We start from the raw sequence: 21,562 nt of genomic DNA, 5'->3' as shown, positions 1-21,562 counted from the left end.
GTTAAGACGTTATTTTGATATTAAAACCAAAGCAGATATACTATGGAGGAAAATTCACATTAATTTTAAGGTATAACAGGAGACAAGAGAATGTCCTCCAAGCAAAAGTTGGGGTTGTTTTGGGTTACATCAGCAGATTGGGGGGTGCAGAGTGGGGAAGGAGCCAAGTTCCCTCTGCCCTTTGGGGTGCTTCAGTGGGAAAGTCTTTCAAGCTAGGTACATTGTTTAGGAATGCCCTGAGGATGGGCTGGGAACCAGCACTGCCTGGTGCTTAACAGACCAGTCTTTGCTCCAAGCATAGGAATCCTCCAAGTGCTTGTGTAGTCACAGCATCCCATGGTGTCACAGGTTTTACTACGGGGCAAGAGATTCAAAGGTGCCCACCTGCAGAGGATCTGTACTCCATGGGAGATGTCTACTCACATTAAATCCTCACTCCAGCCCTGGGAGGGAGACGGTATCACTGACCCCACATTATGGATGACAAACTGAAGCCCAAAGAAGCAAAGTGATTTCTTCAAGGTTACAGACCAGTAAAGTGGTGGCCTGGGACCTGGACCCAGACCTAGGGGGCTCAGCTGCCACAGTCCCCTCCACGGTTCAGGGATTCTGTGTCACTTTCATGCGAGTTCTAACATACTGGTGGCCATTCCTACCTGATCAATTGTCAGTGACAGGCCTGGGGATGGAGGTGGGGATGGGATGTGGAATGGGGTGGGGGTCGGGGGCTGATTCCTGTCCCCTATTTTCTGTGCTCGACTCAGCCCCAGAATTCTCATATGGTCCTTACCGTTGATGTTCTGGGTGATCGTAAGCAAGTCACATTTTATTTATTCCCCAGGTTCTCTCATTGGGTAAGACTCTTGTGAGAACAGGCAAAAGTACACAGCAAATAGTAAACATCTCCATCTCAAAGGGGTATTCCTTCATACAGTATTATTTGAATTAGTAGAGCCAGAGATGAAGGAAAATTTAAAAATTGGGTCCAAGCTAGGAAAGACGTGAGCTGAGAATTAGAATCCTGAAACTCCTGATTCACTCCACACACCCAGCTCCAGGCCCAACCAAACTCTTCTGTTAAAAAAAAAAAAAAAAAAAAAAAAAAGCCTCTTGCAGTGGGAAAAGGAGGCTAGGAGAGCAAATAATCACCATAGCAACCACATTCCACCATCCCCTAAATGCGCAGACTGTTTTCAGATCCAGCTCGATTCTCCCCTTCTTAAAGTAGGAACAGAGAGACTAAATCCAGCACCAATGCAGTTTCAGACTCTCCCTGTGACTGACTCTAGCGCTGACCCAGGAAGGCTCCAGGCAGCAGCTGCCTTGGAGGTAGCATCGCTCAAAATGTGACAAGCTCGGGGCACCGTTTTTTTTCAAATAAAATTCCCTTCAAAGGGCTTAGCGCCCTGGTGTGGTCCCACAGCCCTGAAGCCATCCTGAACCTTAACGCCTGTGTATCAAACCACCCCATGTCCCAAGACCCAGAATGGGAACCAGATGACCAAAGTGCTCTGGTTCAGGCTCGAAGTCAGCTCCCCAAGCTACAGCTCTCGCAGGCCTGATAGGACCCACGTTAATCTGGGATCAAAGCCAGCCTCATGCTGTGTCCTGCCGGGACCTGTCCTTACCCATGCCCTCTCTCCCTCTCCAGTCAGATGCATCCACTTACTGGCTCCCTCTGCCCATGCCTTGGGAGGGGTTCCTGTCCCAAGGAGACCATGTAAGAGGCTTCCTGGTTGTGACAGAAGGTAGCCTTAGATCCAAGGGCCACTTGTGTGTGTGTTGTATCTGCTGCCCAGACGGCTTATCCATTCTTGTCTCATCCAGCTTGCTGGTTCCTCAAGCTTTCCTACCCGTTCTGTGACTTCATGTCACGCTTTTTACTCGGGTTTGTGTGTATGTTTTCAGATCTCTCTATTAGGCACACAGCAAAACATTTGCTGGAGTAACAATCCTGTCCCAACTTACCTTTCCAGCCTCGTTTCTCACTCTCCTTCGTCGGGAGCTCTACAATCCATTCCGACTGGACCCCTGTCCGTGTTCTGTCCTGTCCACCTTCCATGTTCCCTCCTTCAGGCGCTGGTTTTACGTTATTCCCCTCAGCCCTCAGCGTCCCCACCTCCACTCTATCTCAATCCCTTGAAATTCTAAGCAGCCTGTAAAATCTACCTAATAATCTCCCTCCGCTTCCAAGAGTCTTCTCGTGTTCTTGCTTTAGCCCAGAGTGACCCCTCCTTCCCCTGCACCTCGTTCTTCGCTTATATTTCTCTTCTAGGCAGGCATGCACATGCAGAGGACCTACAATCACCTCACCACTTCTACCAGCCTGTAAATTCCTTGAGAACAATAACTCCGTCCTACATATCTTCAAACGCGCTGTAGCTCCTCTCAGAGTGACATTCGGGAAGTTTTTAAATGTGTGTGAGAGGAGAAAGAGATGGTGATGCCAGGTTTGACCTAAAGCCTTGTCTCTAACTGCATTTTGCCTGTGCCTTCTGATTTCTGCCTGTCCATCTGCAGCCAACGGCTTTTCCTGACCTACTACACCTGTGGTTTACTTGCACCGAAAGGGCTCAGGTTAGTTCCAGACCCACAGCACTGCTCTGCCCACCGGTTTTGGGGTGCATCTCTCGCTCTAACCTGTCCCCTGTGTTTGCTCCCTTATACTAAGAGCAAAAATTTGTTCTGGCTTTTTCAGTCCCAAGCAAACTCTCGTGTCCCACGTCAACACTGACTCTCAAAAATAATAGTTCAATTAAAAAATCATGTTGCAAATGTGTACATCGCTTCTTAGGTTGTCACTGTTTTCACATACATCTGGTTTTACCTTCACAAAAAGCCCAACTGATGTGGAAGCTGAGTCAAGGAAAGAAGGCACCAACTCAAGGACGCAGCCAATTAGTGGCAGAGCCAGGATGGAATTGTTGGGTTTCCTAATTTGTCCCTTTTCCCCGCTCAACTTGTCCCTTTAGCGTCTACTACTTTTCATCCTAAGAGAAGTCCTGACAGGGAGAAAGATGGTATTTCTTTAACAACAGGGATCATCTCGATTGAATTTTTTTTTTTAAAGTGATGACCAGCATGCCTTCTCACATTGAAGGTTTATATCCAATAATATCAGAAACCAAACTACAACCTTTTATTTAACTGAAAAACTGACTCACTTTGAAAAGAATTTCTTTTTCTTTGTTGCTAGGATTCAGCCTAAAACCATGTACAAGTCTTCCTACTGTCCTGAGACAATGCTCCTTATGTAACTTCCGAATCCAAACACAGTGTTGCAGTAACTCGTTCCTCTGACATTCTGAGTTTTTCCACTCAGGCCCTGCACACGGAATTAACTCAAAACTTCTGCAAAAAAAAGTCCCTTTTAGAGTTTGATTTGGCATCCATTTCAAAGAGCTGTTTGTATATTTTAGAATATGGAGAATTTTCCTTTGATTGAAACCTCTCTTTTCACAATGGACAAGAGATGATTTCTCTTCTGAGTGATTTAAACAAAAACAAACACATCTTAGTTACATAGAACCTTGTTCTCAAAGTGGGTTTTTTGACACAAATCAAACCCTACAGATTGTAAAGCATTTGGCAAAAGCCTTCCAACAGCCAAAGCCAAATAGTGAAATTCTCCTTGTTGTAGGAGATAAACAAATACTAAGGCAAATCGAAAAGAAAAAAGAAAAAGAGGACCTCCTTTCACTTTCTCCTCTGCTCGATAACATTGCCCTCTCAACACACACACACACCCCTGCAGAGGGGTTGCATCCTCAGTGTTTATTCCTGGTGCTATAGTAATAACCCTGCCGCAAATGGACAATTTCAACATCTGTTTGTGGCTGCTCCCAGACTCCTTGTACTTCTTTAGGACATGAAGACCGCTGTCTCCCAAGTGTAAACAGACACACCTAATTATGTATTAAGGTGTCTGAGAGGAGCTACTTGTTTCGATGACAAAAAAAAAAAAAAAAAAAAGAAGAGGGCCTGGTCAGCTCCATATCCTTGAGAGAAACACACAAAAACAACAAATAGTCCAACAGTAGCTCCTCCAACAGTGGAAGTTCTCTGCCTGCCCAAAACCTGAGCCCTATTTTTCCCCAGCCTGGGAATACTGTCCAATGAGTGCACTCTAGATGTGGCCCCAAACAGCTGATGACCGGCCCGGAGAGATGGTGCTGTCACAGATGTGAAGCAGAGTCTACTCGGTCTATTCATAAGGAGTTAATTCGAGGGTGAAAAGAGGAAAGGGGCAAAGGAGATAATTCAGGGACAGCTTTTTGTTTTCCTTCAGATCACAGTGGCCATGTGCAGCAATAGCAAATAATGTCAGTGGTCTATTAGATATGTAGCAGGAGAATAGGATTCTAGAGCCTTGGGCTAGCAGTCGGGGTTGGGGAGGGTTCTGGTCACAGCAGTGTCCCTAATGGGAAGGGTGATCATGGTGGAGCCCCCTCCCACCCCATTCTTCATCAGTAAAATGATGGAACTTGACTCAATCATCTTTATGGGTTTCCAGCTCTAAAATTCTAATTCAGCTACATATTACAAAACCTTGAGAATTCCAAAAGTACCTTTAAAATTCTATTAGAAGTGCTGTTCCTCTAAAGAAAGGTGCCCATTCATTAAAAAGCAGTATTACAGTCTTTTTTTAAATGAAGTATATAAATCCACCGTGCGAAAAATACCAGGTTTCCCTCGATATACAAAATGCCAATTAGAAAATTAAGTTCTTCCACAAAATAAAAAAAGTATAATTGTTAACAACAGTTTGCAAGGAGGCCAAAAGAAAATGGGAACACTGTTAGCTTTTCAAGAAAGTGTTTCGTCATTAAATTTAGCAGTAAAGGGGGTTAAAATCTGCTTTAGGCTCACACATTCAATGAGAGATACGATGTGAGCTATTTCTCTTTCTTCTTTGTTCTAGACTTTTCCAGCAAATTGTTTTGATCTGACCTATCTGAAATTAATACATTTATATCCACCTTTCCAACTCTTGCAGGATAGGATATATTGTTATGCATAACTTAAGTAGCTTAAGTTTCCTTGCCCCACACATAAAAATATATACCTTCAGGTTTTAAGATTCCATTAATATGTACATGTTTCATCTCAGAATAAAATTCAGGTTTACAAAAATCAGAAGGTGGATTATTTCCACTGTTGTTTCTGGTAGAAATCTGGTGAATTTTACTTTATTTTGGGTTCTCTGACCTGTAAGCATGAACATAGGAAGGATTACTGGTGTTATGTCCCCAAAAGATAGCCTGGAAAGACCAATGTGATAAAAATCCCTCTTAGGATGACACCCAATAGGTTCTGTAGCAAAATCTGGCTCTGATGTGGAGACCCCTATGACAACGCATGGTGGGGAAAGCACACTTGGAGCCCAGAGATGTGGGGTTGAGTCTTTCCCTGCCTCGTCTCCCCATGTGACCTAGAGGTCAAGTCTCTGAATGTCCCTGAGCCCAAACTCCTACTGGGAAAGCAGGGACTATAATAACATCTATACTCCGATGAGCTGCTGTGAGATCCAATGAGAATGTCTGTGAAAGTCTTTTCTATATATTTAAAACACTATCTAAATATTATTATCATTATTAATTCTGAGTTTTGCTATGCACTTAATTTTACTATCACCTTTCGATAGAGTTGCTACTGTATAATCCTTCCTGTTTTCCTCTGCACCTAATCTGTTGTAACGCGGTGTTCTTCTTCTGTAGGCTTTAAGTAACTTCTGCCATCAGAAAAGCCACTGTTATCGATGACGTGAGCGTCCTGGGTCTTTTCAGTTTCCTCTTGGGAGTTGCTGAATAAGAGCAGCAGAAGAGCTCCAGCCTCCCCACCACGAGGACGATTCCTCCTCCCTGGTAGTGTCTTCAGTTTTTCTTCACACGTTCAGGGGCACCTGCCCGAATCTCTACGTCTCCTGGCCGACCCAGCCTTCAGACCAGCATCCTCAGCCTGACGTGCTGCTGGAGGGCCCTCGTCCTCAAACTGCACTGGGCCATGGTCCTTGTCACACCCAGCGTGATGTCACCGGAATCCACAGTCCCAACCCGCAGGTTGTATTTGTACAAATCTCTTTATTCGTCCCCTGTTTCCCTCAAGGCTAACTTGCCTATTTGTTCTATTTGTTAGAGTTCACTTGCCACATTTTTCAGTAACTGCAGTTTTACCTCAGTGTGAATGGCTCCAATTTGCCTTCTACATAATCTCAAGTGGTACTTGCTTATTCGATTTTTACAAACTTTCAGAAAGATTTTTTCTGAAACTTCCAAGCGGAAGTTCTGTTATTTACCATTTGAAATGTTACCTTTGTATTAAAATGTTAGCAGGAAGACCCTTGGGTGGGGTTCACTTTGGTTTTTCTCTTAATTTAGGCACCAGGGAACATGGCAAAGAGCTGGGCAATGCCACGAAGCCACCTGCAGGGACCCAGGGCATAAGCTGTGGCTTCAAGCTGACACTTCAAATACTAGCTTGGAAGGTCTGCACAGGGGCTGAAACACAACCACATCGCCAGTTTTCTACTTCCAAGGTCCCTAAATAGAGGCCTAGTTATCTATCTCCTTGCCCACTTTTGTAGTGATTTTCAATATAATACTGCAAAGTTATAGCAAAAAAGAACAGGACCAAAGCCTTAAAACTGGAGGGGACCATGAGTCTGATCAAGACCACCCCTCGTTTGAGGAAGAAGCAAGTCTGACCATCAGGATTCAGACCTGGCTCCTGGGGAGAAAGCAGCCCTCCTTCTCAAGCCTGTTGTCTTTAAGTTTTATTCCTTTTAAAAAGTGCCTATTTTTTTTTTTTTCCCAGTGGCCTGTTATTTGGTGTTTCTCAATCTGGTTTTGCATCCTCCTTTCACTGAGCCTTTTGGTTTCAATCTTCCTTGACTGCTCTATTCTAAATGACAAAGCCAGAGAGAAAGGCTAAGAAGGAGCTTCCACAGCTAAAGGAATGTCCCACCTGTTATCCGGAATTCCAATCCATCAAGTTTTCAGAGCCCCTGGAATTATTCTACATGTCCCATCCTAGGAGATGCTGATGCCCTTTGGATCGCACCTCATTTTGGGTCCTTTGGGCTTCCAAAACTCAATATAAATCCATCAAATAAATTTTAAGGGGATCAGGTCACCGAGAAATATGCTCCCCAGACTCTGATTTTACTGCTCTCCTTCTTTCCTTTAAAACAGCTAACAAATGGTGGTAACGGTTTTCAGGACACACCTCCTCCCTCTGCACCTTGGCACTGCAGGAAGAAGAGGACGCTGGTGCCCGTGGAGAGCAGGACTTTTGTTACTTTTCAAACAGGAAATGTCAGAAGGGCTCATATCTTCGTAAGATCTGGAAGCTAATTACTAAAACCACAAATGGAAGGTTTGGGGGTGTGGGGAGGGAAGACTCCCCCTTGCAGTCCCGGTTAAAGGATTTGAGAAGGGAGTGACCACTGACTACAGCAGTGACTCTGTACAAGAGTCTCAGCTGTTTGAAGATTCCTCCTTTAACCGTAGTTTGTGCTTATGAGATTCTGCTTAGAACAAGTCCCTCATCCCTTACCAACTCAAGTTCTTCCCAGTTTAAGCCATGTCCCCATTTCTCAGTCCTCTGGGAGGCAGCTGTCCGGGGGTGTTGACTCCATTCCCAGTGCGGACAAGTACTGGTGTCTCACCCAGCTTTCCTTGTCTCAAATGCAGGAGATGAGCTAGCAAGCCTGATGTAAGGAACCCCCAGCCCCTTGCCCAGGGGTCTCTTCCCTTCAGGGCTGTTGCCACACACGCTTCCCTTGTGATCATCTAATAGCCCCTGCACAGCATTTCACTCCATCTTAAAAGCAGTGTATAGCATATAGTGTATAAAGGCCATGGAAGACATAAAAACACAAGACCTACATTTTAAGAGGAGGACACACAATGCGGGTCAGTCCCCCTAATTAATCTCATCAGTGCACTTCACTTCACTGCACTGTAGTCGGGATTTGCACGGTGCCAAGGAAGCGGAGCTACTGGAAATAATCAGATTAATGTGTCAATGAAAACAACCAAACCAAACATTTCAGCTCTCAGAATGGATTGCTGGCCTGAATTTTCCAGGTGGGTGGTTCTGTATTCACCTAATAAATCAAGCAATTCCTGAATTACCACTTCACTCTGGGGTGTATGAACAGCGTCTAAACATTAACTACGGTTTTATAAGATGCAGTATTATTCCTTTAAAAGTAAACTAATGACTGGGGTGGAGGGAGCATTACTGAAACATTTTGATGATACAGGGGTATTTGCAAATACCCCCTCCAATCCCCAGTCTCATCCCTTCCAGGTAAGCACAAACCACCGTCCTGTCACCAGCATGACTGCCACAGCCTCCCAGCCACACCCTTGCTTCCTCCCTCATCCCCCTACACAATTCTCCCCCAAACAGCCAGAGTGACCTTTGAAAGATAGAAATCCATTTTTATCGTGACCTTGCTTAAAATCTGCCAGTGGCTCATCACTGCAGGTACCTGCAAATCCAAACCTCTAATCCTGACCAGCGAGGCCCTGCATGACCTGGAGCCCATCCCTCTGACGGCATCTCACCTTCTACACACTCCAGCCACTGGGCATTCTTCTTGCCCACTGCCTGGGATGATGGGGCAGGGCTACACCTCCTGCCTATTTGGACCTCGGCTTAAATGCTTCTTCCTCATCACATCACCCTGTTTTATTTTTTTCACAGCACATATCCCTAGATAATATTTTCTTATTTTCAATTGCCTACCCTTCCCCAGGAATAGCTAACATGTATTGAGTGCCAGGCATTATTCTAACGGCTTTACATATATTAACTACCTTTGAGTCCTCATAACAACCTTTCGACATTGGTGATATTATTATTATATTATTAGCCCATTTTACAGATAGAAAAATTGTGGTACAGACAAGCTAAGTAATAACCCCAAGATCACACAGCTAGTGAGTGAAGAGGCCTGTATTTAAACCCAGGGAGTCTGGCTCCAAAGACTGAATGTTTAATCACCACGTCATACACCATTAGAAAAAGCTCCCTGAGCTTTTATTAATCACCGTATTAATAAACATTTTTATCATGTGGACGTAAAACACTATGATAGCAATTCATCACTAAAAGGAGATTTGTTATAATTCTAATCATCTTTTTTCTAAATATATCTAATTTCTTTAATATAGAAAGTCTGGTCTCTGATCCCATTTATTCTGTTATTTACAAAATTCACCTGCCCTTTTGTTTTAATAACCTTTAGCTTACAAGATTCTCATTTCTCCAGTGAGATAAAGTACACTTCATTATAACCATCCTCTGGTAAAGAGTGTGTAACAAAGATAAGTTGCATAAAGCCACACAAGGGTGTGTAAAATGTCAATGAAATTAAGTTCCTTAATTTTAAATTAAAGTTGGGGTTTCAAAATCTGTCTGCAGACCCTGACACACATGCACATATATGAGGCTTCACCATGTACAGAAGCTCAGCTGTGGTCAAGTGTCAAGTTCTTGGCATTAATTAACCTGATCTTAGGTTGCTTCTCATCAGAATCAACTGAAGCACAAGACAAAGCTTTCCTTGACATCTGTAGTAGTTATTCCTATAAATTTAGTTCATAAATCAAATACTATACTAGCCTTTATTCATATTATGGGTGGCAGTATCCAGTTTTCTGATGTGCTTTCAGGCCTTAATTTAGAATGACAGACATTCAAAGCTTTACGAATATCTAGCCCAACTAACTCATTTCACACCTGAGGAAACTAAGACCCATGGAAGTTAAGTGACTTGCTCAAGAGCTCAGAGGCACATCAAAAATTAGATGTCAGGTTCCTCAATTCCTAGCCAAGTGCTGTTTCCAACACACGTCCAGTGATGCTATGAGAGTTTAATCACTGTGCTATATGCCTGGGCCTTAGAAGAAATGTTTTTCTGATAAACCAAGTCAATTCAACAGAATTTTATTGAACAACTGCTATTGTATCACTGTTGGGTTCTAGTCTCTTTGGGGATGCGTATCCCAAATTTAAATGCTTCAATCATTTGCTGGATTAAAAAGATTATTTAAGACTTTACCAACCCTCCAAAGAGATACTAATCTAACTATATCAATAATCACATTGAATGTCAATGGTCTAAATGCACCATTAAGACAGAGACTGTTAGAGTGGATCCAAAAAAAAGACCCAATGGTATGTTATCTACAAGAAAGGCACTTTAAATATAAAGGCACACAGAGATTATGTAGAGCAATGGGAAATCCCATTCATTGCTGGTAGGAATGCAAAATGTACAGCCACTTTGGGAGACAGTGTGGCCGTTTCTTACAAAACTAAGCATACATTTACCATGCGATGCGGCAACTGAACTCCTCGGCATTTACCCAAAGGAGTTGAAAACTTATGTCCACACAAAACCTACACACAGATGTTTATATATTGTGAGGTACTCACAATACCCATGAAGTGGTATGGTGTTATTGAAAGACTTGGAGTAGTCATAAATGTATATTGCAAACTCTAGAGCAACCACTAAAAAAAGGTTAAAGAAGAAGTAGAACTGATATGCTAAGAAAGGAGAGAAAAGAGGATCATATAAAACACTCAATTAAAACCACAAAAGGCAGAAAAGAGTGGAAGGCAAAAATCAGATAAAGAACAAGGGCAATAGAAAGAAAAGAGTAACAAATATGGTAGATGTTAATCCAACTAGATCAATAATCACTTTAAATGTCAATGGTCTAAATGCGCCAATTAAATGAGAGAGTGGATCAAAAACCAAGACCCAGCTGATGCTTCAAAGGTATGGTACTCTTGACAACCTATAAACTTCTAAGGTCAGAAAAAATGGAACTTGTTCTATTAACTGCCCAGGGAGTCAAACTCTTTTCTTTTTGGAATCTTTAAGACCAATTCTCCACCACACCTTTAAGCAATACTGAGAATCACTGTTTTCCCAAGGTGTAGGTTGGGAGCTTACAGGTTTGTTATTTTTTTTTTAAATAAATTTATTTATTTATTTATTTTGGCTGCGTTGGGTCTTTGTTGCTGCGCGCGGGCTTTCTCTGGTTGTGGCAAGCGGGGGCTACTCTTCGTTGCGGTGCGCGGGCTTCTCGTTGCGGTGGCTTCTCTTGTTGCAGAGCACGGGCTCTAGGCACACGGGCTTCAGTAGTTGCAGCACATGGGCTCAGAAGTTGTGGCTCGCGGGCTCTAGAGCGCAGGCTCAGTAGTTGTGGCACACGGGCTTAGTTGCTCCATGGCATGTGGGATCTTCCCGGACCAGGGCTCGAACCCGTGTCCCCTGCATTGGCAGGCGGATTCTTAACGACTGCACCACCAGGGAAGCCCCAGGTTTGTTATGTTTGATGATGAGTACCACAACGGTATTATCAGACTTTTTCCTCTTTTCCAAGCCTGTTTTTATTTCCTCTGTAGTTGTTATTTAGAAAGGGTTCTTCTTAATTACATGTGGATTTATTGTATCCACATCAACGGGTTTATTATTGATTTATTATGAATCACTGCTCTCCTTGGCATAGGGTGGAGTGTTTATAACCATCCTTATACTTGTTATTATTATTCCATTAATGCTAACATTATTATTAATTACAACAGGAAGCTGGAATGGTGACCATTTGGGTTGGAGACGGCTGTAGCCAATGTTTGGATACAGAAACATTGGTCTTATCCCAGTCCACCATGCTTGGCTGTTTCTAAGCTGGTCACTTAACGTGAAAGTCTCTCTGGAAGAGATATGACACCTTCCTGCGGAAGAAATCCTTTGAGATATTCAGGGACAATGTTGCCTGAGCAGTATTTTAATTTACATGATGTTCATGGACTTGACATTCATGAATTCTTGAGAGTCACATCAAAAAAATAATAATTTAGACAGTTTAGTCAAATGGGATCCTAGATTTACCTCAGGCCAAGTGACTTATATTCCAACCCAATTTAATAATATACGCCTTCCTATTTGTTTTCTGAAAATGAACTGTTCGAAATAAAATACTACCCCAAAATGACTTTGAACAATTCAAATTTAAGTGCTGTAATCTACGTTTTATCATATAGAATTTAAATTATTAAAAAGCTTTTTACTTGTTTAGTTATATCTTTCTAAGTTCTCCCTTATAACTATTTCTACATATTAACAAGCCTAAAAACTAACTTAATATAATCATGCAGTTTCTCTTTCCCTTTTTCTACCAGCACTAATCAAGTAATATTTCCTGACAAAGCAGTGCTCAATAAAGTAACAAAATAATACTAATAATGTATTTTTCCTGAAAAAAAGTAAGTAGTAGCTTGGTTGATATTTAGGAATATCCCAAATAAGAGACCTGTCAAGAATATTCACATGTATATTCATTCTAAATGTAGTGAATAGGTAAATACATGCACATATGCAGGTATATGTTAGAGCACATATCTAACAGTGTTCCTTCACTTTAAAAGAGACAGTGGAAAATTCTATAACATAATCATGTGCTAGGACCATATTTGTATATATGGAATATGAAATTAAGGTAAATGACAATTATCCTTAGTCTCCTATACAGCCCCACTTCTAGATCTATTAGCCAATTCCTAATGGTCAGAGCATAGTTAACCCTGAGGCATGCAGCCTGGACTATTAGGTAGACTTTTCTTCTTCAGGCACGGACTTCCCATGAGCATCTACATGCAGAGCAGAGAGAAAGTAACAGAGGTAGCAAAGGATTAGAAGGCCAGGTCCTTGGCCTAAGGGGAGCTTTCAATCTAGCTGGGAAAAGACAAGATCTTATATATTCTTGTCATATGTTAAGAAATATTATGAAACCAAACATGTCAACAAGTGTAATTGTTTTTCAGCTGAAAATGTAATTGTTGAAGCAATTCAGAATAAAAATATAATCTGAGCAGAATGGAATTGAATTTTAATTTCCTAAAGGAGAAGACTTTAAGTTTATGCAGGGGCAAAAGAGATTTCCTTTCACTAAAATCCTGAGCTTTTTTTTTTTTTGCATATTCTGGCATCCATACGGGCTGGTATCATAATGTAACCATGTCATATTCCCATCATGTCTTCTGAATGAGACTGAAACCTTCCTGAAGGCAGAGAGGATGTCTTCTATTTTGCTTTTATTCACTGCCTGCCTAAGCACATTTTAAGTCACATACCAAGTATTTGTTGACCCGACTTGAAATGGCTGAAATGAATTGAGGAAAGACATTTGAGGTTGGAAAGAAAGCAAGAGACTACTAATATATTGGGTGACATTAATAAAAATCCAAAGTTCTTGACAGGTAGAAACTATTACCTGAATTCAATAAAATAAAACCTAACAGGAATAACTATAAATTTCTATACTTGGATCAAAAAAAAAAACCTGCAGAAGTTAGAAATGGGAGAATCGCAGCTTGACAGGAAGTGGCAAATATGAGAAAACAGTGTAACATGGCCACCAAAGAACCAAGACCACGTTAGCTGGCACCAGCAGGGGCCAAGAATAAAGAAGTTTGGTTCTGGATGCCAGGCATTAAGAGAGCCACTGAGAAACTGTAGTTTGCCCAGAGACCACTGACCAGGACAGTGAGGTGATGTGTCACAAAACCCCATCATACGGCAAGAGTTTAAAAAGGGTCGGGGGGGGAAGAATAGGTGAAAACAGGAAAAATTCAGAAGACCTTGTGAGAAGTGATAGTTGTCCAAACCAGATCTCTTGCTTTGTTTTAGAGGAATAATTTTGCTTCACTTTATGGCTTAGTTAATATAATTTCTATCGTTTTCTCAGAAAAGATTTTGACACTTTATTACATGACGGCTATAATTAATGTCAGACTCTAAATTAGAAATCAAAAACTCTATTTGATCATTTGGTTTCAAGCTGGATCTAAAGTATGTTTTGGCATGATTACTAACTGTTAGCAGCAAGTACTGGAAACAGATGCAGTCTTGATATGTGTTCTAAATGTGAAACACATTGCAAAGAGACTTGGAAATAAAAATATACACTGCTCATGCACACTCTTACTGTGCTATTTCCTGTCCTTATCAGTCATAAAAGTTTCTCTTGTTTTGTCCTTTATTTGTTTTCCCAGGTGAATAAAATCTTCGTTCTCCTTTTTCCTTTTCTTCTTCCATTTTTTCCTACATGCCAATCTTCCTTTTTTTTTTCTATTGTCTTTTCCACAAATAGTTTTTCCATTAAACAATCACTGAGCACCTACTATGCACCAATATCCTGTGCAAGGATATGTAAGACACAGTCCTGACCTTGGAGAAGCCTACCTCCTACAAAAGGGGAAAGGCATATAATGAAATTATTACTAAAGGAAAATACATACACATTAGAGGTGTGCCCAAAGTACAGAGACGAGAAATGGAGGAGAGAGTGATTCACTTGGAGGAAAGTGGTGGTTGGGAAAAGGATGCCTGAGAAGGATCAGTCGGGCCCTGTCCAGCCAATGCAGAGAAATGGGCTGGCCCATAAGTATGAAGCAGCACAGCATACTTGAGGAATGCCAGGCATTCTTAGGAGAAAAGGAGCATCCTTTACCTAGGAGAGCTGAGTATTTGCGGAGGCAGCTATCAATCAATAACATAAATGGATTGGTATTTTTTAGCTTGGGTCTGTGCTGTACTTGAATTGATGGGAACCACCACCTAAAGGTAAATGTTTCTATGGGCAAAACCAAAGGAAAAAATTTTAATTAAAATATGGGCCAGGGACTTTCCTGGTGGTCCAGTGGTATAGAATCCACCTTACAAAGCAGGGCACGTGGGTTTGATCCCTGGTCAGGGAACTAAGATCCCACATGCCGCGGGGCAACTAAGCCCGTGCGCCTTAACTAGAGAGCTCATGAGCCCTGGAGCCCTTGTGCCACAACTAGGGAGAGAAAATACACATGCCACAACTAGAGAGAAGCCCGCGTGCCACAACAAAGAGCCTGAGCAGCATGCCACAACTAAGACCCAATGCAGCCAAAAAAATAAATAAATAAAATGAATAAATTTTTTTTAATGGGCCAAAGATAAGGAAAACCATAATCTGGACCATTTGGGGACAGTTGCTGAGACAGAGGACTTGTTCCCCCAGGTAGGAATGTATGAAATGCTTTCTAAAAAGAAATATCACTAAGTCAGTAACAAAAGGAAATGGGGTGGTCCTATTCAGAGGTGCAGGGAGAACAGTCTGGATGTTTTTTTTTAATTTAATAACATCCTTACAATGGAATATCATTCAGTGGTAAAAATGAGCTATCTAGCCATGAAAAGATACAGAGGAATCTTAAATGCACATTGCCAAGTGAAAGAATCCAGTCTGAAAAGGCTACATACTGAAAAGGCCAATTATATGATATTCTGGAAAAAGCAAAAATATAGAGACAGGAAAAAGATCAGTGGTTGCCCGGGGATGGGGGGCAGTTGGGGAAGGAGAAATAGGTGGAGCACAGGAGATTTTTTAGGGCAATGAAACTATTCTCTGTAATTCTGTAATGGTGGCTACATGGCACTATGCATTTGGCAAAATCCACAGGAGTACACAACACTGAGAGTGAACCCTAATGTAAACTATGGACTTTAGTTAATAATAATATATCAATATTGGTTCATCAACTGTACCATACAAATACAAGATGTTAATAATAAGAAAAAGTGGCCAGTGGGGATGGTGCAGGAGAGAGATACAGGAACTCTGCACCTTATGCTCAATTCTTCTGTAAATCTAAAACTGCTCTAAAAAATAGAGAATTTAAAAACAAATATATATGATAGTATGTTTCTACTCTTTTGAAGCTAATGACATAACTTAGTTCTTCCACTAGCATTTATCAGGTCAGGCAAGTTTTCTTTACCAAAAGTCCTAAGAACAACAAATCCCTGGACAGACACGATCGTACTCCCTGCAGAACCTCTGAGACACGTAGGTGGGCAATTTTGAGTAATTCACTTACACAGGACCATTGAGGCACAATAAATTAACTGACATACCTGAGAACAGTGCAAAGAGTCTTTAGTGACAATGAAACTAAAACTCAGGTTTCCTTAGTTCAACTGTCTCCACCCTCTTCTTAGATCACAGTGAACCACAGAAGCCACTGTGTCATTCAAAAATTAACTTTAATACTTTTGGTGAAGTTAAGTTCAAGCTCCCAAGCTTTCTTCTATGAAAAGAAAGGGATTAGAGCAAATCTTTCAATAAAATGTGTAACCATGTCTTTGCCATCCCTGCATAAGCATGATTGCTTTCATTACTGAGTCTTTTCTCCATATGTGGGTGGTTGTACATGTATCGAAAATAAATCGTCACAGAAACAACTGACAAGAACCAAGTATAAAGTCAGAGTCAAACCGTGTACACAGGTTTCATTCTGTGCTTTGGTAGCTCAGTCTAGCTACAAGCAGCAGTAACTAGTCATACAACCAAGTTTAGTCAACTTTGTGAGCTGGGCCAACTATCCCCAACTGATCTCGTAGGAACGGAAACCACTTCTTGCATCCTCAGCACCAGTAACTCAAAAGTTATGCTCCACTGAGGTCCAGGGATGCCCTGGAAAACTGGGCCTACAGCAGTAAGATAAAAAATATCCTCTGCTCATGTCAGAAAACAGCCCATTTCTAAAGAAAGCAAGATGAATTTCAACTTACGGAATACAAAAATAACCCAACCAATCACAGTCAATATTATAGGGAAGAATATTGAATGTTCAATTGGTAACACAGGGCTTGCCTTTGTTTAGGGTCCATTAAATTTAATAACTTCCCCCTCTGTGGCTTTAAACAGAGAGCTTCTTCAAAATAAGAGTGGCTCCTATTAAACTTAATTACTTGCCCGTGGCTGCGATGGCAGAGGTGTGTCTACCAAATAGGTGGGTCTTAAGAAAGGAATGGTTCTATAGTAAAAGTAAGTAGATGGTCTACTGTTTTATTAAAGTTGCTTTAACTTTCTGGTTTATTAGTAGTAATGGCTGGAGTTTTCCTTTTTACCTCTCTTAAGGCATCACTCCCTCCTGTGAGCTGAGTGGCCCTGCTAAAATTAATGTCCACATATACTTGAACCATTACTGAAGCTGCTGGTTCCAAACCCTCAACCAGGGGAACTGACAGAAACTCGGCTATAAGTGACATTTAAAAAATGAACTACATCAAACACCTCCGGCTTTGAAATGACATGAAACAATCCTCCCAATAGGCCTTGAGTGATCAAATGGAGTTTTTCCACTGCAGTTTCTAGGCTTTGTGGTAGTAATAAAATAATTTTTAGGAACTTTGTTTATTAGACTAATCCCTATCCTGCTGCCCTTTGGAAATATTATAGTTGAGCGACTAAGAGTCATAAAAATGGAGACATCTTTAATAGTCCTGTACAGTTGATTAAGTGGAATTCGTCGATATTTAAATATCTTGAAAGAAGGAATTCAAGACTATTTGCTTAAACAGGAAAAAAAAAAGACTTCAAAAAGATTACAGTTCTTAACTCTGTCTCATGTAAAATAATCCTACAATTGCAGAGAAAAATCATCCACACAACCTGTCTTGGCCTCTCCCAGGGTACCTGAGGCAGACAATGTGTATGACCTTGCATCTCTAATTCATGTATCCTAAGAGACCTCCAGAAAGGATCAGAGAGGTCCATGGGCACAATGACCAAGACTGCAGAAAAATGCCTGCATAAACCCCTTCCACCTCGTGTATGCCAAAGAGTGGTACAGACTTAGGTTAATCTAAGATACTTCACTCAGATTGGTGGGGCGAGGAGGAGTTATTTGCAGTGAATAACCCAAGGTACAGTCTCCGCTAGGAGGCTAACGATAGCGCACACTCTTACCCACCAGTCAAAGAATAAGACTCAATAAACAGTTGTGCTTCTTTTCCTAAGAGTATGATTACGTAAACTACATTTTGAAAGTCAGTAATTATTTATCAACATACTATTTTTTAATGAGATCCAGAAAAGTAATTATCATCTTTGTGTTAAGCCTCACAAGTGCTTGAACATCAAAAATGCCATGGGTGATAACATTACAGTGATGAAGCCATGCAATGGTTTGGTTTGCTGTCAAGGTTCCTTGCTTGTCTTGCCACACACCTTGCTCTTTAATAGAATCAGTGAGAAATAACTTTGGCTACCTCTGTGTAGTGAATATTCTTTTAGGATCATATAAGATGAAATGAGATAATGTATAGAATCTCTGGGGATTGGGGGTGCCACTTAAATACAGATTATTATGTGATAAGGCCATACTTACCATAGTAAGTATGGTGGGGAGGGGAACCAACCCCTACAGGGCTTCTGCTGCACTAGGTATCTCTAGACTGGTTTCTGCTTGACTTTTATAATTCAGCTGGATATGAACTAAACTCAATACAATAAGGTAGACCCTATTAGTCAACTACATGACAATAATTTACTGTTCAGCCGTAACTTATAACTGCTGCTATTGCTCTTGTTATAATATTGAAGGCTACTCAAGGTTAAGGAAATATTTTCTGAATCTTTGTACTGCCCCTGTGAACTTCAAGATATCTGGGTTTGTATCTTTCTTTGCAATAAAGTAGAGAATGTTAGTGATATATCTTTATCATCTTATTTTATTTACTCCTTGCTTCCATAAAGAATTTGAGGGAGACTACAGGAGCTATGTGGTATAATATCACTGTCATTATCATAATTCATTAAGTTTGAGCATTTGTAGCCACACTTGAAAAATTACTCAGAAGAAAGGATAACAAAAAAAGAAGTTGTAAAATTGGATCCTCTGAAGGTCTTTAAACAGATTAAATCATGGTCTTTCTTTGCAATGGTCTTTTAGGATGAAATGGAATTTCTTTAGGAATACTTCTTTCTGAAAGATCTTTCTGGTCCCCTTTATTCCTATGACCCCTTGGAAAAGAACCTTAGCATGCCTAGTTACATGTAAGTGTAATTTAACATCTATTTTCTGACACTATAACTGAATAGTTATTTTCTCTTAGTGCTTTATTGAGTTTTTGTGAATGGCTCCCAACTGCTTTTAGCTCCATAAAAATTTATAAGTCTATGGAATAATAATAATAATGACAAACATTTATTGAGTACTTCTATGTGTTAGGCACTGTATTAAGTGCTTTATGAATGCCATATGAGTATTAACTTGTTTAAATATTTAAATATTTCATGGTGTTTTTTGTTTTAAATATACTCTGTAGCCATCCATTTTAGAAAGCAAATAATCCCTTTAAAAGTTTAGATTTTTACCTACTGATTCATTTAAACCAGGGCTTGCCTGCAAATTATATACAGACATACAATTTTTACAAAACAATGTTAGCTTCATAATCTCAGCTACAATCTGTTTAGCACATATTGTGCGTCAGGCCTGCCCTAAGCACTTTACACTAAGCATCTCATTTAATCCTCACAGTAACCCCAAGAGATAAATATTATATCCCTGTTTGACAAATAATAAAACTAAGTTTCTGAGAAGTAAGAAACTTGCCTGATATATGTGTGAGTTAGAATTCATACCTGGGTCTGAACCTCCAACCCTACTGTATAAGTGAGGAATTTTATTCTTTCTCACCCAAGATCATATGAGAATGTTTTGTGTATCCCTTCATATAGCGAGATGAGAACTGATGTCTCTACACAGAAAAACAGGAACTGTTCTGGAAAGCATCTCAAAAAGTGAACACAGAGCTACTTGGAGATGGAGACAGAGGTTAATATTTTAGCTGTCTGTGTTGCAGAGACATAGCATCCTGGAACTTAGGGATACCTTTAGACATTGAGGGGAATAAGAAGAAGAAAGTATGCAACTTGGTACCTGAGAACTTATGAGACAGGCTCCTCTCCAAGAAGTGTCCTAGGACCGGTCCCCAGGGAACTGAAAATGGGGCTCACTCCAGATGATTTGGTCCCCTAGTCCACCAGGCAGCGCCCTGGGGTGCAGACGCAGGCCCACACCCAAGAGCAAGGTCAGAGAAAGCAGGGCTCCTCTAGTTCCCTTACAGTCCACTTCTAGTTCTTTCTTCCTGATTCCCTACTGCTGACAAGAAGGATTTTCTGTTCTCTTCGCTTTAATGTTTATACAGAACCTCCCACCCTGGCACCATGTTACTTTGCCAGGAACAACTCATAGAGATGTTTGGGGTGGGAGGAAAAAACTGAACTAAACTCAGTCTCAAACTAGTTTAAAGCAGAGGCCCATTCCCACCATTGGCCTCAGATCAATATACAGCTGGGTAATGAACCAGTTTCTGTCTCCTCTGTGAAATGAGAAAAGCTGTGCTGTGTTCGTTTATGGAAATGTTTTAATTAATTATCAGTAAGTTGCCTCCAAATAATCTGGCTGTTCTGTGTTACACATGTAAATGATAAAATGCCATGTTCAGTGTTATTTTCAACGGTTTCCCCATTGCATTCACATACGAATACACCTCAGCGAGAAAATGCTGGAGGTAAGTGTCTCTAAGGTAAGTGTCTCAAGTGTCCCTGAGGTTTTTTTTTTTTCCTCCAGGTACTGCCAGAGGACAAACAGCAAAAACTGCTTCAGCCACAGAGGGTTGGACAGATGGAAGCCCCAGAGGACCCTAAACAGAAACAAGTTTGCACAAATCTGTCCCGGCAAAGTGTCACCTTGGCCTCACGCAAGACAAAACGGACTCAGTCTAAAATACAGAAGGAATGACCAGAACTAACTCAACACCCACCACCCACCACTATACCTACGATCCCGCGTCAGCCCTGGTTATCCCCCCACCCCGGGCCTTCCTCATCCCTTCCTGTGTCGTTAACTGATGTTTGCCAATAGCAGAGAGTCATTCCAGTCAAGGGAAATGATCACTCAAATGCTATACTCGGCACACTTCCCCAGCACATACCATGTGATTCATGACAATAAGAACAGCGGTCGGAATGAAAAGTGGTCACGTGGTTTTCCAAAGACTCTTGAGGTTTCCCTCCCCCACCCCTTCTTTCCCTACTCACCCCTATGGGAGTCCGTCTGTGGCAGAAAATGTGAAGGCATTAGGACCAGAGAGCCCTTTCCTGCTATTTGCTTGAGAAACAAAGCCTTCCCTCCTCCCAAGTTGAAAGAAATAAAGGAGTCTGAGCTAGTCACAACCTGCAAGCCTGCTGGCGGCCCGTCAGCTTTGCCAGTGGTGCAACTCAGCGGAGTGAGTACCGGCTTCGAGCTTTGCAGAAAATGAGAGAGGGAGAGAAAACAGAGACAGAAACACAAAGAGAAAGAGAGAAAGGCATTAACCTGGCCAGGAGTCAAACAGGTGCATGGAGCCCGAACGCTGAGAAGAGTGTCTGACAAATAGAGGATCCAACTGTGTGTGCCTCTGGGGGGCTGCTTCTGTACTGATGGGGGCAGGGCTGCAGTTTGGATGTCAAGGGGTGGATGACAGATTTTTTTTCTTATTCACAGGACTCATATGGTTGGCCAAGAGCCTTTAACTTTCCTCCACTTGTCAGTCTGACATCTTCGTGGATACTCTCTGGCTCCCTGGGATGAATTCTCCATGAGAGAGGGGCAGCCAGGATGTTGATCACGCACGCTGCCACCATGAGTCACAGAATTTTGTGGTGCCTTT

General features: G+C 41.4%; 1 protein-coding gene across 4 annotated transcripts in view; it reads right to left on the bottom strand.

The window, feature by feature from the left end:
• The window catches only part of RUNX2 (RUNX family transcription factor 2), a gene marked incomplete at both ends in the record, with an annotated part of 211,258 nt that overhangs the window by 9,204 nt on the left and 180,492 nt on the right, over nucleotides 1-21,562 (bottom strand). The window lies entirely within an intron of this gene.

This window comes from Hyperoodon ampullatus (assembly GCF_949752795.1).
Source record: "Hyperoodon ampullatus genome assembly, chromosome: 10".
NCBI classification, from domain to species: Eukaryota; Metazoa; Chordata; class Mammalia; order Artiodactyla; family Ziphiidae; genus Hyperoodon; species Hyperoodon ampullatus.
Note: the sequence above shows the minus strand (reverse complement) of the source record. Positions and strands in the feature narration are given on the sequence as shown.